This window comes from Uranotaenia lowii, chromosome 1 (assembly GCF_029784155.1).
Source record: "Uranotaenia lowii strain MFRU-FL chromosome 1, ASM2978415v1, whole genome shotgun sequence".
Taxonomy (NCBI): domain Eukaryota; kingdom Metazoa; phylum Arthropoda; class Insecta; order Diptera; family Culicidae; genus Uranotaenia; species Uranotaenia lowii.
In genome coordinates, this window is record NC_073691.1 from 159,064,431 (window position 1) to 159,080,888 (window position 16,458).

Sequence of the window (16,458 nt, forward strand, 5' to 3'; positions counted from 1 at the left end):
TTTCATTTTGCAAAACGAAGAATGTATTATGAAAATTTCAAAGCGATCTTTTTTTTTAATTTTACGTATCTCATGCGACTCTTTCGAAGCTGACGATTTTTTTGTTTGTCCTTGTTTACTATGCATTTTTGTTTTAACAGTTCTTTTTGGAGTGTTTGGAGACATCTCATGGCTCAGCCAAAAAATAAAAATTGTTTGAAAACGGTGGTTGTTATTTTAACAAAACTTTCGTGTGTCCGCTTGAACGTCCAATTTCTATGAATATATTTCTACGCCTTTTAAAATTTCAGACAACAGGGTGTGTGTGTGACGATTCTACCTTTTGATTGTCATCGTCTTTAAGCTCGTAAAAAAAGGGGCTAATCGTATCGTCTCAACAAATTCAGCAACTGGACCCGCAGGAGCGACTTCTGGATGCCCGCCGACGGCATCAGAAAAAAGGTCGAATATAAAGTTTAAGAATTGACGACCGGAAGGAGGTTTATTTCTGTTGTTTTTACTCCCGCGCCAACCATCAACTACCGGAGTCCTGGTCCCGGTGCATTTGATGGGCTGTCCTAAATATTTTCGGCAACGTCACTCCAGGGACTGGGCCCTGCGTCGTTGATGGGTTGAAATGGACTCGTCATAATTTATTTATGGGTTGTTTTTTTCCACTGACGGTCTGGTCTCATGGAAAAGCCAACATCCTGAGCCCAATTTACAACACAGTTGAAGATTTATCGACTGAATTGCTGTAAATCTCCGTAAATTGGCAGTGTTAGAACTTTAAACATTTTCAACAGTTGACAGATTGTTTCACTTATAGAGAGTTTAAACTCTCGATAATTAGCTACAACCACGTCCTGTGTTTTCAGTTTTTATTCTTCTTTTCTCACAAGAATATGATTTTGACCAAGAATTAATTACAGCCAACACAAAAACAAATTATTTTAGAAAAATTAAAAAAAAAACACAACGAACTTAATAATGGCTCCGATTTCAAAAGAATACGACTGAGCTTTTGTCCTTCCTTTCTCGGATGCGGGAGTGCGCCATTTTCTGATGAACCCCTGGAAGTAGGCACCGGGCGAAGAAATAATTATCCCCCCAGCACCATCCTGGTGTGCTCCCGGAATGACTTTGTCGAATCGTTTATCTTCTCTTCGAGAAATTGCTCCAAGAGATTTTTCAGCTGGATCTCGGGTTTTTGTTATTTAATTTTTACTAAACTCGTTACGATGCTTCAACCCGAGCCGCAAATGAACTTTTTCCCGCAACTCGATCAGAAGAACAAGAAACTGTACAATAATAAATTTTCATCTAAAGTTAAGTTCTGAGCTGCCGCAAATGGCAATCCGTAGTGGTGATGAGATTGAAGAAAGGAGGGAGGGGGACGGGAAATAGAGCTGGAAAATGTTGAATAAATTCGTGTCGAGAGTGAGAATGGAATTAATTTAAATCTGCAGTAAATTTTGGTTCCACTCTTCCCAGACTGGGCTCCAGCAGATAGCGCACCATTTTAACATTTTATCTATCTTCTTTGATTCATTTCAGATCCTTGGATATCTTCGTTCGGTAAGCTTTATTTTCTTTTTTATACTGATCATTAAGTTCATTTCAAACCCTGTTTATCATCATTTATCAAGGAGTGGTACACATTAAGATTGCACTTGTTCCTCTGAATTGCAGGAAAACAGCTCAAAATGACACAAACGCGACACTTATTAACAGATCGAAAAACAAACTAACGTCCAGGTTCCACTGCGGAAGCAAAGCTCTTTGGTGATGAAGAGTTTGCATTAAACCTTTCAGCAGTCAGCAGGATCCAATCCTAATTAAAAGTTTGTTTATAATTCCGTTTTTGCGGGTGGGTTGCCACGAAACAACAAAGCTCATCGTTATGTCGGGAACTCGGAGCTAGCCTCGATGTTTTTTTTTCCTTTTTCCGCGTGGGATTGTGAAAGTTGTCCGGGTGCCATTTCCGGATAGTCGTTGTCTGGTCTCTTCCTCTGTGTCTCTATTGCTTCCGTGTTGTTGAAAAATCATTTTTAATTGATGATTACTGGAAGTTATAACGTTACCCTCGTTCATCCATATCCACAGTTATGCATTGTCCGAAGGTTGATAAATGAGTTGTGGAAAAACATACTCCCTTCCACCCACAATGATCGATCCTCTTAAATGTGGTCACTGACGGATGTTCCTCTTTTTTTTTCATCCAAGCGGAGCACTCGACACGGATTAATTAAAAAAGGAACTCCCCCGGTCGACAGCGAGTCCTTGTAGTGCACTTCAGGAAGAACATAGTTGACAGCAGATTCCACTTTGCTCAAGGTTACCAAGTTTGTTTTTTATTCAACACAATTCTCACCTGATTTTATCTTTTCCCTTGGAATACCTAGATATTTGTTATTCTGTTTTTTGTTATTGGAATGCACAGTTTTTCTATTAATTTGAAAATAAAACAGCTCACGGAGTAGATGGGTTACTTAATGTGTGAAAGGAGTTCTGAACGAATCCCTAACAGTTATTTAAGCTAAATGTAAGAAGACTGATAATTCACCTTAAAACCTCATTATGGGTGAAAAGGATAGATAGTAAATTTTTAATGTTACAAACACGGTAAAGGTAAGCAATTCACAACTTTTTCTCCTGGGTTTCTCACTGCCGGATAAATCTGGTCAATTTAGCTTAAAACCTGTCAATTTGGGCATATCAATTTAACAGTCAAGCTACCGTAAACTGGGGAACATTGATCACTTTTTCAATTCATTTTCGAATTTTTTGGAAGTGCTTGCTTTTTTGTAACACTAAAAATTTTTAAAATACTTTCTGAGGTAAGAAGTATTAAGCATGATCATTGATAGCAGAATATTCAAACGACATTAGTGGCTTTAACTAAATGGTTGTTACAAAACCAGATTTCATGTTTCGGGGTAACTTTGATCACTATGGTCAATGTATCTCTAAAATTATTGTTTGAGGCCAATTAGTACAGAAGGCTTAAAACATCAACAACAGTAATTTTTTGTTTGGATAATCAAATAAACATCTATTATATAAAATTCTCTTGTAACGGTGTTTGTAGTACTACTCCTCCGAAATGACCCAAACGATTCTAATGAAATTATTTTTAGAATATTCTATAGCCATGCGAATCGGTTTATATCGAATAAAAACAACACAAAGTCGCATCAGTTGTCCGTAATTATTAAATTTGTAGTTTTTTGAATTAAATAAAAGTCATGACATCCATTTTTTTGAGATTTTTTTTCCTTTGGGCGGTTTGTTTTTCGTCTCCAAGGTGGAGGCGTCGCGAGCAGACGTCGTTAGAAGATAGTAACCATGGCATAGCATACTGATCAGTGAGAATATTTTGGCGCGTATTTCTCAACCAAGCATATTTTCAATGCAAGTGGTGGCGATATGAAGCCATGCTGTGATTTTTTTGTTCTTGATTCCCAGCTCATTTCTACAGCACATGGTTATGAATGACGCCAAGATGTAACTCAGGATGACATTTTGCTGATCGAATAAAACATATAATATTTGTTTTGCCAAAATCTGAAATTGAAAAGTCGGGCATCCATTTTTTGAGATTTTCTTTTCTTCGAGGGGTTTGTTTTTCGTCTGCATGGGCGAGGCGTCGCTAGCAAACGTCGTAGTAACCAAAGCATACTGTTCATTGATCGCTGGAAAAATTAAAAAAAAGGCGCCTATTTCTCAACCAAGTACCTATATTTCTTATGCACGTGGGGGCGATATGCATCCTAGATGTGTTTTTTTTCTTGCTTATTTTATTTGTACACAGCACATGGTAATAAATGACGCCTAGATGTGACACGGATTTATATTTTATCGATCTAATCAAAACCATATAAACGATTTCAAATATCAAAACCATTTTTAATTCGTGTTAATTTAAGAAGTAAATTGTTGCCAAAAAATATGAACTTGGTAAAGATAAATATGAAATAATTGGGAAGCTTTACATTCAATTTCGTATAATCCAATACGCCTAGAATGCTAGACACATTAACTGAACAAAAGTCTAACCTCTTCTAATTTGTTTAATTATAGAGGATTTTAACCAACTTGGCCATTCGTCCTCTCAACAAGAGCCTGTTCTTCGAAAAAAATTAGATAGAATTGAAGTTTTAAAAGGCCGAATGAACTATTTGATTTTTTTGCAAACGTAAATTGAAGTTATCAATAAAATAATCTACTTTTTATTAACAAAAAGTGAGGATATGCATTTTCCGGAAGAATTTCTAACTATAAACTATCAAACTAATTAAGCAAACTATCAACTTTTACAAAAAATGTATACATTATTTCTTCATCTAAAAATTGTTGGGTCCTTAAAAAAATTTTGATTAAATAAACTTAACTTTTTTTTAAAAATCATTCACCAAAACTGTGTACACGTTTACTGTTTGCTTACACACAATTCAAGTACAAACTTAACATGAAAAGTGTGTTTTTGTTTTACATATTTTGGCTATATAGAAGAGACTTTTGATTCACTTTTTTGTTGAAAAGTTTTTTTGTGATTGATATTCCAGGGGCAGCAGATTTTTATGATGAACTTTTAATATGACCTGATAGTGTTAAAAATAATATTAATTCCTGTAATTTCTTAGGTGGAATAAGTGAAAACGCACAATTTAGCAATGAAACATCTACAATTTAAGAATTTTATCTTCAAAATGGCCAGAAAGGATATCCCGAGTGTTGAATCTGAAGCTGATATTCAAAATTATTATAAATGTCTTTGTAAATCAAGGTTTTCTGGTTGAACAGCATTCAGTGAAATTGAAGTACCAAGCATTAATTTATTCTGGAGAAAAAGACCTATGTGTTTTCACTTGCCCCAATAAATGGGACAAATATATACTTCGATATTTCTTTTTGTCAACATAACTAATTTTTTTTTTGAAAATATTACTTTTTCCAGAGCATATGAAAGTTGAACTGTGGTGATATTCGTTAGGATTTGACCGGTGTTTCATTTTTGAAAATTAAGATTTAAAGCAGTGTTCCGAATATCACTCATTTTCAATTAATGTTCCTGAATGCACTTCGCAACTGAACGTACAGCGTTCAGGTTTTGTTATTGATTGCTACTGGACTTATCCGATCATCGATCGTTCTATTCATCGCTAAAATTCAGATCACCTCGCACGATGTTTGGTGTCAAAACAGTGCAGCACTATCGTCAAATTGGAATCTCACCATTGAGCGATGCAAACGGCGAATCATGTTGGGCTAGGATCAGGAGTGAATGGTTCAGGCAGTGAGCGAGTGATACATGTAACCGATCATTAGCAAATGTTGTTTGATTTTAAACATAGCCAATTAATAAATTTATTTGATTTTACAGCTTTTTTTACTACAGTAAGAATAAAATCAAACTGTAGTTGTGTTTGTGATGGAAAGATGGTCACTTCCGCCGTCTTTTCAATTTCTAATCAGCCAGGCGGATACTGAGTGAGCGACATTCAGATTGGATCAGTTGGTATCTCTCTCATCTCCGATATGCGATGTTTGCTAAACCGATGATTCTGAATGATGCGACTCGGTTTGCATAGCTGATAGGAGCGCTGATCGAGATTGCATACCAGCCAGGCGAAGCAGTTGCGAGAGGCGCTATCCCATTATACAATCAGAATGTATCCAACAGGAAACGCATCCTGAGTGTTTATTTTGATTGATTTTCGGAACATTGATTTAAAGTAAAAAAGACAAATAATTTTTATTAAGGTTTTGTTTATATGATAATTTCCAGGAAATAAAATGAACTCATGAAACCATCGTAGCCTGAACAGATTATTTATTTTCAATCTATCAAATTTAAAAAAAAAATCTGCTTATCAATTAAATGTTATTAAATCTTAAAAATATAACGTAATCCTAAATGAAATCGCAGATCACCACCAACAATGTTCAGGAAATTTAGAAATCAGAACTGCTTGAATTGAAATCTTTAAAATAATGGGTGAAAATATCTAAACATATGTTTTCCTCTTTTCAAAACCAATCGTTTCTTCGATTCATTGGGTTAAAGTTCAAAGGAATTAAATTGCATTTTTTGCTTGAATAAAAAAAAGGAATTAGCAATACACAAAATCACCAGATTTAATGCCATGACAAGTGCTGTAGGGAACACTTTAAGTAAAAATGTGTAAAGTCTATAACTTAAGTATCATGCGAAACTTTTTGAAAATGATTTTGGTGAAAATATGGATTTTAATTCAAACTGCTTCGAAGCAGCTGTTTGAAAATGGTTAGTAAAAAATCTTTTCTTATGTGTTTCATTTCTACAGCTCTAAAAAATACACCATCCAAAGCTTATTGGGAGCTGAAAGCGCTGCGTTAGGCAAAATATTCGGCAAATACTCCAAAAATTGTCCCGATATTAAAAACAATAGAACAAAACGAGATAAATCTACTGAATGGAATACAGCAAATGAAACATACATATTATCAACATACAGTTATTTATTTAACAAGTTACAAAAATTGGATTTTAGACCCGTTGAGTTTAAATTCTTTAGTTTAATTTTGATAGAATTGAGTAGGATGATTCGAGTAAAGAGAAAGAAGGGAAATGTAAAGAAAACTAGGAAAAATAGAAAATGGACGCCAAATTGATCATGGTAAGACGAAGTTTACCGGGTCTGCTAGTATATCTATATATATAAAAATGAATGTTTGTCTGTCTGTCTGTTCCCTATAGACTCGGAAACTACTGAACCGATCATCGTCAAAATTGGCATCTGAGGGTTTTTGAGGCCGGGGATGGTTTCTGTAATAGTCAAAATTCCATCCGACTTAAGGGAGGGGGGGCTTCCATACAAAATTTGTAGTATTTCGAAACAAATTAAAGTCATGACATCCATTTTCTCGAGATTTTTTCTTCCTTTGGGCGGTTTGTTTTTCGTCTCCATGGTCGAGGCGTCGCGAGCAAACGTCGCAAAAGGATAGTGACCATGGCATAGCATACTGATCAGTGGGAATATTTTGGCGCGTATTTCTCAACCAAGAATATTTTCAATGCAAGGGGTGGCGATATGAAGCCTTGATGTGATTTTTTTTCTACTTGATTCCTAGCTCATTTGTACAGCACATGGTTATGAATGACGCCTAGATGAGACCCAGATTGAAATTTTGCCGATCGAATAAAACATATACATTTTTTTTGCCAAAATCTGAAATTGAAAAGTCATGACATCCATTTTTTGAGATTTTCTTTTATTTTAGGGGTTTGTTTTTCGTCTCTATGGTTCATTGATCGCTGGAAAAATTTAACAATTAGGCGCCTGTTTCTCAACCAAGTACCTACATTTCTTATGCACGTTGGGGCGAGCTGTAACCTAGATGTGTTTTTCTTGCTTAATTGTACACAGCACGTGGAAATAAATGACGCCTAGATGTGACACGGATTGGTATTTTACCAATAAAATCAAAACCAATTGAAAAATATGCAAAAATTCTTCCATGTTTAGTTCGTGTTAATGTAGTTAGCATTTGTTATCTAAAAAATATAAATTTAGTTCTTATGCTAATGAAATAATGGCATGACACTTTGCGGACAATTGAAAAAAATAAAACACAAAAGTAAAGAATTTACATACAGTTTTTTAACACATGTCGCCTACAAGGTTATTTTTTAATCATATTGATAACAGAAATATGAATAAAATGTTTTCTACAGAGATAGATCGGAAACATTTAGCTGAACATGTAAAAATGTATTTAACTGAAGTTTTATCAAGCGCCATTTAAATTTAAAGAAGATAAAAAAATCCGATCCGACACATGAACTGGTTGAGAGACTTTTTTTTTTAAATTAGATAAGATTGGACTAACGTGTGCATAAGTGAAAGGTATCAGTGAAATAAACTGATTTTTATTGACCAAAAGTGAGGGAATTCATTTTCCGAAAGAATTTTCATTCAAGGAACACAAGAGCATGTTCAAACGTTCAACTTTTCTCTGTTACAAAAAAAATAAAAAAATATGTTTTCTTCTAAAAATTGTTAGTTCGGCCTAAAAATACACAACTGAATCGAATTTAGAAATGAAAATGGGAGTCTTTTATATTGAAAAAAATCTGAAAAAAAAACATTGTACGTTTTGCTTAGGTACATACCGATTCAAGTGCGTACTTAACATGAAAAGTGTTTTGTGATACATGGCTGCATAAAAGAGACTTTTGATCTGCTTCTTTTTTGAAAAGTGAGACTTTGGAACTGATATTCAACTGGAAGCAAAATTTTTATGAGAAAATTTTAGTATGCCCATGAAGTGTTAAAAAAATATTACCTCCTGTTAACTTACACGGTGGGGCAAGGGCAAACGTAAAACTTTTAAAAAATTCATCTTAAAAATGATTCAATATGTTGGAAAGACCAGAAGGGGTATTCTGAATGTTAAAACGGAAGCGGATATATAAAATTTTTAAATGGCTTTGTAATGAAGGTCATTTGCTTTGAACAGCATTTTTTAAAAGTGGAGTAACAAACATAAATTTATACTGCAGATATATCAATAAAACTTGATAAATCCATTTAAAAGCCATTACTCTAACGCATCAATAAACTTTGCATTTACACTTGCCTCAATATACGGGACAAATGTTAACTTGGAAATTGTTTTTGCCAACATTTTTGAATATTTGACTTTCAAAGAGAAATTAAAAAACGCTGAGAATTTATTCAGTGATGCAACTGATTTTTTTTAATTAGAAGAAAAAAAAGGAATTTGCACCGTATAAAATCGATAATTTTCATACTATGACAAGTACTGTTTGGGAAAACTTCATGCTATAATGTCTGATGTCCACGAGTTTGGCATATGGCGAAACATTTTTAACATAATGTTGGCGCAAAAAGGATAGATATTAAAACTGCTTCGAAGGGCGAGGATGGTGAAAAAAGCTGTTTGAAAATGGTTATTAAAAATCTTTTTCATCGTTTTTTTTTCAAATTGTTATAGCTTATTTTTTCAACTCCAAAAAATACACCATCTAAAGCTAATCAGGAGCTGGAAGTGCTCATAATACAGAATATTAGGAATATACTCAAAAAATTGTCCCGATTCACGCTATTGATCGGTTTTCAAAATTCTACCTCCACCAAGTACAATGCGAATCTTTTTCTTTCAATTAGAAATTTATGTAAACTCGAGCCGAGTAAATCAGCCAACCTTCTTCAAGCAGTGGGGGACAAAATTGGAAAAGATGGGAGAGCTCCCACGTAAGTTTAAGATAAAGAGCTTTTCAAAGAAGGGACCATATTTTGTAAGAGAGTATTTTTGCGTACGGATATTTGGCATAACTCAGAAAAAAAGATGTTACAAATGTTTTTATGGAAGTTCGTAACTTCCCAGTTTGGGAAAAGGGGTGGAAAATCCATAAATTTTGACATTCTTTAAGTTATTATGAAGCTATAAAACAGAGTACAAATTTGCAGCTCTCATTTCAAAGTTGTTGGATCTGAATTATGATGGTTTGACTTAAAAAAATGCTTACAAAAATCTAAATTTGAATGAATTTTTACAAATTACATTTATTTTTGGAATGTGTAGCAAAGCACACGGGTCAGCTAGTAATCATATAAAACTATACCCATACAAAGGAAAAAAAGTTGAACTTTCATATAAAACAACCCATTTTCTTCTAAATGCTATCATTTTATCAGGGGAGGTGTTTGTTTATGAGTCTTCGAAAAAACAGATATTTTAAAACTTTATAACTACATTTTAAATTATACAAAAAATCTCGAACTACAAACCAAATTTAGCTTATTTGAAACTCAATGTATGGGCTTTCAAACGTAGAAAACAGTTTTCAGATATTTTGCAAAAATTTCATTCAGATCAAAGTAACCCCGGTGATTAAAGTTCTCCCAGTTTACGGTACTTTAAAATCGTATATTATCAATTTATTTTGTTGATTTGCATAATTTTTCATCAATTGTTAATAAAGCCGAGGAAAATCCAAGCTGTTTTTTTTTTTTAATTAAGCATTAAATATTCAGGCATATCCAGATGAACCATTTTGTAATGGAGAATGCTTAGAGTTCTCTTCACACTCATTTGGCGCAGCCCATTGAACTAAAGAGCCTGTAATAAAAACAAAAGAGACGCAATCTGATCCTTTTAAAAATCAATCATATAGCAACCCCGCTTTCATATGAGCGCAGCAATGCTTTGCTTCAAACTTCACATGACATCAATTTTGGTTACCTTTATTTTTTTTTTTCGGAAGTGGTTTTTGGTCTAGTCTGCTGTTTAAACTAAGCTGTTTTTTTATTATGTCCTCAATAGATAAAAGTGCAATCATGGAGTGTTTGGAAAAAAATTGTTCCAACAAAACCTGCCCCGGATTTCAAAATATATTTCTCTTCCTGTTCCCGGCGGAACCAAAAAAAACGGGAGAAATTGCTCTCATTCTGCCATCTTTCGGGGGATTCTGTACTGGAATCCGTAACTTGGTAAACTTTCCCTTCCGACTCCGCTGATCCGACAACATCTTGTGCATCTTGGGCAGATTTATAATTAAAAAAAATCATAACTTACCAATTAAGTATCAAGAAATAAGTCCTTGAGAAACTAGCTTGTAATCGAAATAGAGCATTCAAAAACTGTGTTTTGATTACTCTTTGTTTACAGATATGAATTTTTTTTTTTTTTTAAATATGTCTTTATTTGTATCAAATCATGATTACACTTATATTACATTATTGCATTAAACTAGGTGTTCAGCTCAATAATGAACTGTTCATAGCCCTATAAGTAACTAGATTATAAAAATTTATTTATAAGATTTAAATTTGCTGAGCGCAATCAAGTTTTTAATGTAGGAGAACATCCTGTAATAGCAAAAATATTTTATACTTAAAACTAAACACTATCTTAAAATTAAACTAAACATAAAGAGAACGAATCTCTGCGATGGAAGACTGCATCGATTTGCCTCTGAAGTTGGAGATGATGTTGTTGGCCATCTCTTCGATAGATTCAATGCCTGCAATCCGATGAAGATCTTCGGTGCTGTGCCAAGGTGGAAGCCGCAAAATCATTTTCAGAACTTTGTTCTGAATCCTCTGGATGGCTTTCTTCCTCGTCGCGCAGCAGCTAGACCAAATCGGAACTGCATACATGATCGCTGGTTGGAAAACTTGTTTGTAGATGAGCATCTTATTTCGCAGACACAACCGGGATTTCCTGTTGATGAGAGAATAAAGAGATTTAGTGTATTTATTACATTTAGATTGAATATCTTCAATGTGGTTTTTAAAAGTAAGATTCCGATCAAGTGTGAGTCCCAAGTACTTCACGTGATCAGACCATTCTAATGAAACCCCATTAAAAGTTATGGAATGATTTTCATTAGGTTTTAAAAAATTTGCTCTTGGCTTATGGGGAAATAAAATAAGTTGAGTTTTGGAAGCGTTAGGAGAAATTTTCCACATTTTCAAGTAATTCAAAAAGGAATTTAAATTTTGTTGCAATCTACTGCGTACCACCCGTAAATTTCGACCTTTTGTTGAAAGCAAAGTATCATCAGCAAATAATCTTCTACCTTTTCCTTCTGGTACATCAGGAAGATCAGAAGTAAAAATATTGTATAAAATTGGCCCAAGTATACTGCCTTGAGGGACACCAGCTCTAATGGGTGTCCTTTCAGAGCATGAATTTTGATAGCTTACTTGTAAGGTTCGGCTAGTCAAATAATTTTGAATAATTTTGGTGAGATATACAGGAAAATCAAATCGAGCTAATTTAGCTACTAAACCTTTGTGCCAAACACTGTCAAAAGCTTTTTCAATATCAAGAAGAGCAACACCAGTTGAATAACCTTCAGATTTGCTAGCGTTAATCATATTAGTTACACTCAAAAGTTGATGTGTAGTAGAATGTCCATGACGAAAACCAAATTGTTCATCAGGGAAAATAGAATTCTGATTAATGTGAATCATCATTCTATTCAAAATAACTCTCTCAAATAGTTTACTTAAAGAAGGAAGCAAACTAATTGGTCGATAACTTGAAGGCTCTGAAGCACTTTTTCCAGGTTTCAAAATTGGAGTTACTTTGGCATTTTTCCATTTATTGGGAAAATAGGCCAAGTAAAAACATTTTTTGAAAATTTTAACTAAAAAATTTAAAGTGCTTTCAGGCAACTTTTTAAGAAGAATATAGAAAATCCCATCTTCCCCTGGAGCTTTCATATTTTTAAATTTTTTGAAAATCAATTTAAGTTCATCAATATTTGTCTCACAAGAACTTTCAAACACATTTTGCTTAGAAAGAATATCATCAAATTCTAGGGAAATTTGAGCATCAATTGGACTTACAACGTTTAAATTAAAATCATGAGCAGACTCAAATTGTTGGGCTAATTTTTGAGCCTTTTCTGAATTAGTTAAAAGAAGTTTATCCCCATCTTTCAAAGTAGGAATTGGCTTCTGGGGCTTTTTCAAAATTTTAGTTAATTTCCAAAATGGCTTTGAGTAGGGTTTTATATCCTCTACTGCTTTAGCAAAATTTTCATTACGAATGAAATTTAAACGACGTTTGATCTCTTTTTGAAGGTCGCAATAAATTAATTTCAAATAAGGATCTCTAGTACGTTGATATTGGCGTCGACGAATGTTTTTCAGTCGTATCAAAAACTGAAGATCATCATCGATCAAAGGTTGATTGAATTTATGTTTAACTTTAGGTATTGAAGCGGCTTTAGCATTGACGATTGCAGTTGTCAAATTTTCTACAGCCAAATCAATATCTTCTATTGAATTCAGTGGAACGTTTACATCTAAATTGCGTTCAATAAAATTCATATATCGCTCCCAGTTAGCCTTTTGAAAGTTAAAAGTTGATTTTAAAGGGTTTTCAATGGGACTTTGGGATAAAGAAAATGTTACTGGAAGGTGGTCTGAATCGAGGTCCGCATTAGTAACTAATTGACTACAATGCTCGCCTAAATCCGTTAGAACCAAATCAATTGTGGAGGGATTTCTAATTGAAGAAAAACAAGTATGCCCATTAGGATATTCAACAGTATAATAACCTGCAGAGCAGTCATTAAACAAAATATTCCCATTTGAATTTGATGAAATGTTATTCCAAGATCGGTGTTTTGCATTAAAGTCACCAATAATAAAAAATTTAGATTTATTTCTGGTGAGTTTTTGCAAATCTCCCTTCAAAAATTTTTTCTGTTCGCCGCTGCATTGAAAAGGCAAATATGCGGCAACAATTATAATTTTCCCCATAGAAGTTTCTAATTCAATTCCAATTGTTTCTAAGACTTTTGTATTGAAAGAAGGAAGAAGTCTAAATTTGAGACGACTATTGATGACAATAGCTACACCCCCACCTTGTCGATCAAGTCGATCATTTCGTAAAATTTTAAAGAAAGCATTGCTTTTCAAGTTATTGTCTGGCTTTAAAAAAGTTTCAGTGATGGCAGCAATATGTATGTTTTGAGTTTTCAAAAATAAAAAGAATTCATCTTGGTTAGCCAGCAAAGATCTAGCGTTCCAATTCATAATATTTAAACATCTATTTGGATCCATGAGGGAATCGTAAAGTCATAATAATTTTGTTAGCATAATTAAAAGAAGTTTGGAAAGCTTCAAACATTGAATTTGCTTTCAACATAAGTTGCATCATTTCCATTAAATTTTGATGCAAAAATTTTAATTTTTCCTCAGTAATCTCACCCAAATCAACAAAATTGTTAGGATCAGAAAATGAAGGAGAAGAACAAGTATTTGAATTTCGGGGATTTTCCCAAGCCTTCGCATGAACGTTGAGACTTGGTTTTTTCCCATTTTTATTAGTTATGCCTGGAGAGAGCAACCCATTTTCAACCACCTCTGAGAACGATAAACAACGAGTCTGTGGCGCAGAATCAGCCCAGGTAACATTAAAATCACTTCGGGTATTACCCAGCCGTGATTCCAATGTAGGCCGAGGCTGACTGCGAACAGGCAGGTTGTTTGCCGGTCTGACGTGTGTAGACGAAAAAGAGGAAGGAGGAGAAGAAACTTTTCTGGAAACTTTGGGATTTTTCCTAGAAGCAATAATTTTTGCCCTGATGGGACAGTCTAGCGAATTCGAGGAATGATTACCTGCGCAATTTGCACACTTGAAAAATTCTGTTTTTGGTTTATCACCACCATAAAGGCATTTAGATTTTTCATGATCGAATGAGCCGCAAAACATGCATCTGGCATTCATTCTACAATTTTTAGTGCCGTGACAAAAAGCTTGACAACGACGACATTGCGTAATATTTTGAAGGAAATTGGTTGAAGATTTTCGAAAAGGTTCGAATTTGACTCGACAATGAAACATAACACGAGCCTTTTCAAGAATTTGCAAATTATTAACTTGATCCTTTTTAAAATGGATCAAATAAAGCTCAGGAGCAAAACCAACACTACTGATATTATTCGTGTTGGTTCTTTTCCTCATTTGAATTACTTGAATTGGAGAAAAACCTAACAAAGAATTTAATTCAGCTGTGATCTCATCCGGTGTCTGATCGCCGGTGAGACCACGAAGTACAACTTTAAATGGACGATCACTTCTAGTGTCGTAAGTAAAAAATTGATGTTTTTTATTATTCAAATAATTTAAAATTTTTTGAAAATCATTAAAAGATTCCGCCAATATACGAGCAGTTCCCCTTCGACCGATCTGAAAAGAAATCTTCACATCCTTAACGGAAGTGACGATTTCTTTTCGAAAGGCATTGAAGTCAGGAATCGTGACCGTTATTGGTGGAATCTTTTCGTTATTAAGAGTATAAGAAGAAGAAGGTTTCTTAGTACTCTTATCAGAATTAAATATGAATATTTCCTCATCACCGATGTTATGAAGGACATCGAATGAGTTGGAAATTTCAACTTTTTTGGGCGATGGACCTGAATTAGTTTCGGCAATACGTTTTCTACCAGCCCTTGAGCCAGCCGATGACTTCCCCATGCTGGAAAGAAAAAACAAAATATGAATAAAAGAAAATGAAAATAATTTTAGCACTGAAAAGTGCTGATTGAAAAACAGGTAAGGAAAAAAAATAAATAATGTAAAATGTTCCTGCAGGTACACAGCAACGATACGATGCTCCGGCGTACGTGTTGACGGCTCAACGGTACAGATGGAAGTGATACAGATATGAATGATAATACTTTTGCTACCGCCGCTTTCGCAATTCCAAATTTTCCCGTTTGACAAGTCTTTTGCTCGATTGGAATGACACTGACAGAAAATCGAAAATTCCAATCGTGACATTTCGTCTCTTTTGTTTATAGAGGCTCGTTACATTGAACTTGTAAAATTGACCCATTATTGTGAACAGCCGGGATCTGTCAAAAAAGTGTCTTTTCATCGAGTCAATTTTTCACATGATTTAGAAAAGTTGGCATACTAATCAAAGGTTAGTTTTTCAACTTGTCATTCTATCCTATATTTGAGATGGTATAGTTTGCATTGTGGATTATATAAGGAATAAGTTTCAAAGTTTCGAATCAATAAATCGGTTAACGCTGAAAGACGATCAGCTGAACATTTACCTATAACTGCAGCATGAAAATTATGCCTTGCCAAATACATTAATTCGTAATAAACTGATAATTATTATTTTCTTTCCATCCTTCTGATACTTCAAAGGGCTGACAACGCCGGTCTTCCAAAATAATGTGTAGTTTAAACATGTTCAAATTACTAATTTTCAACCCTTTAAGGGGTACAGGGCTTTACATGAAAAAGAAGTTAACCCAGTCATCAAAACTTCACTATAAGCGACAAGGCTTTGGTATGGGAGTGTATTTGGTTACGAAAAATGTTCCTTAAATGGTTTGGTACCCCACCCTCCTTCTAACGGGGGAATAGTAAGCGGGGAGGGGGGCTTTTATACAGTCGCACAAATCGAGAACTAATCAAGCAAACGGAACCAAATTGGGCATGCGAGGGTATATGGGTAGGAAGAGAATTTTAAAGACGGTTTGAAACTCCTCCCTCCTTACATTGTGGAGATAGAAAGGGTTATGGGCCTCCCATACATTTTTTTTTGCACAACTTGAGAACTAATAAAGCAAATCGAGCCAAATTTGACTTGGGTGGTTATTTGGGTATTTGGGTACGAGAAATGTTTCAGAATTAATCGCCGAATATTTTCGCTGTATCTACAGCGATAACGATTTACATACAGAACTACGATTCCAAGCCGCAACCGAAATTATTCCTGAATTGAGAGTATCGATCACAGACATTCAACAAAAAGTTTTACTTCTCGATGAGTCCAAAGGAAGTGGACCTGATGGAATTTCAAATTCATTTATCAAAAAGTGCGTAACCGGCATCGAAGTGCCTTTGCAATTGCTATTCTCAGCTTCAATTCGTGAAGGTCGGTTTCCAAAACTGTGGAAAATCTCACACATTTTGCCGATTCATAAA

General features: G+C 34.4%; 1 protein-coding gene across 2 annotated transcripts in view; it reads left to right on the forward strand.

Moving 5' to 3' along the window:
• LOC129740680 (alpha-mannosidase 2) overlaps positions 1-16,458 on the forward strand; it is a 313,476-nt gene that overhangs the window by 178,807 nt on the left and 118,211 nt on the right. For both annotated transcript variants that reach the window (XM_055732441.1, XM_055732440.1), the window contains exon 3: positions 1,537-1,557. The gene's annotated coding sequence lies outside the window, so the exon portion shown is untranslated. The remainder of the gene's footprint in view (positions 1-1,536; positions 1,558-16,458) is intronic.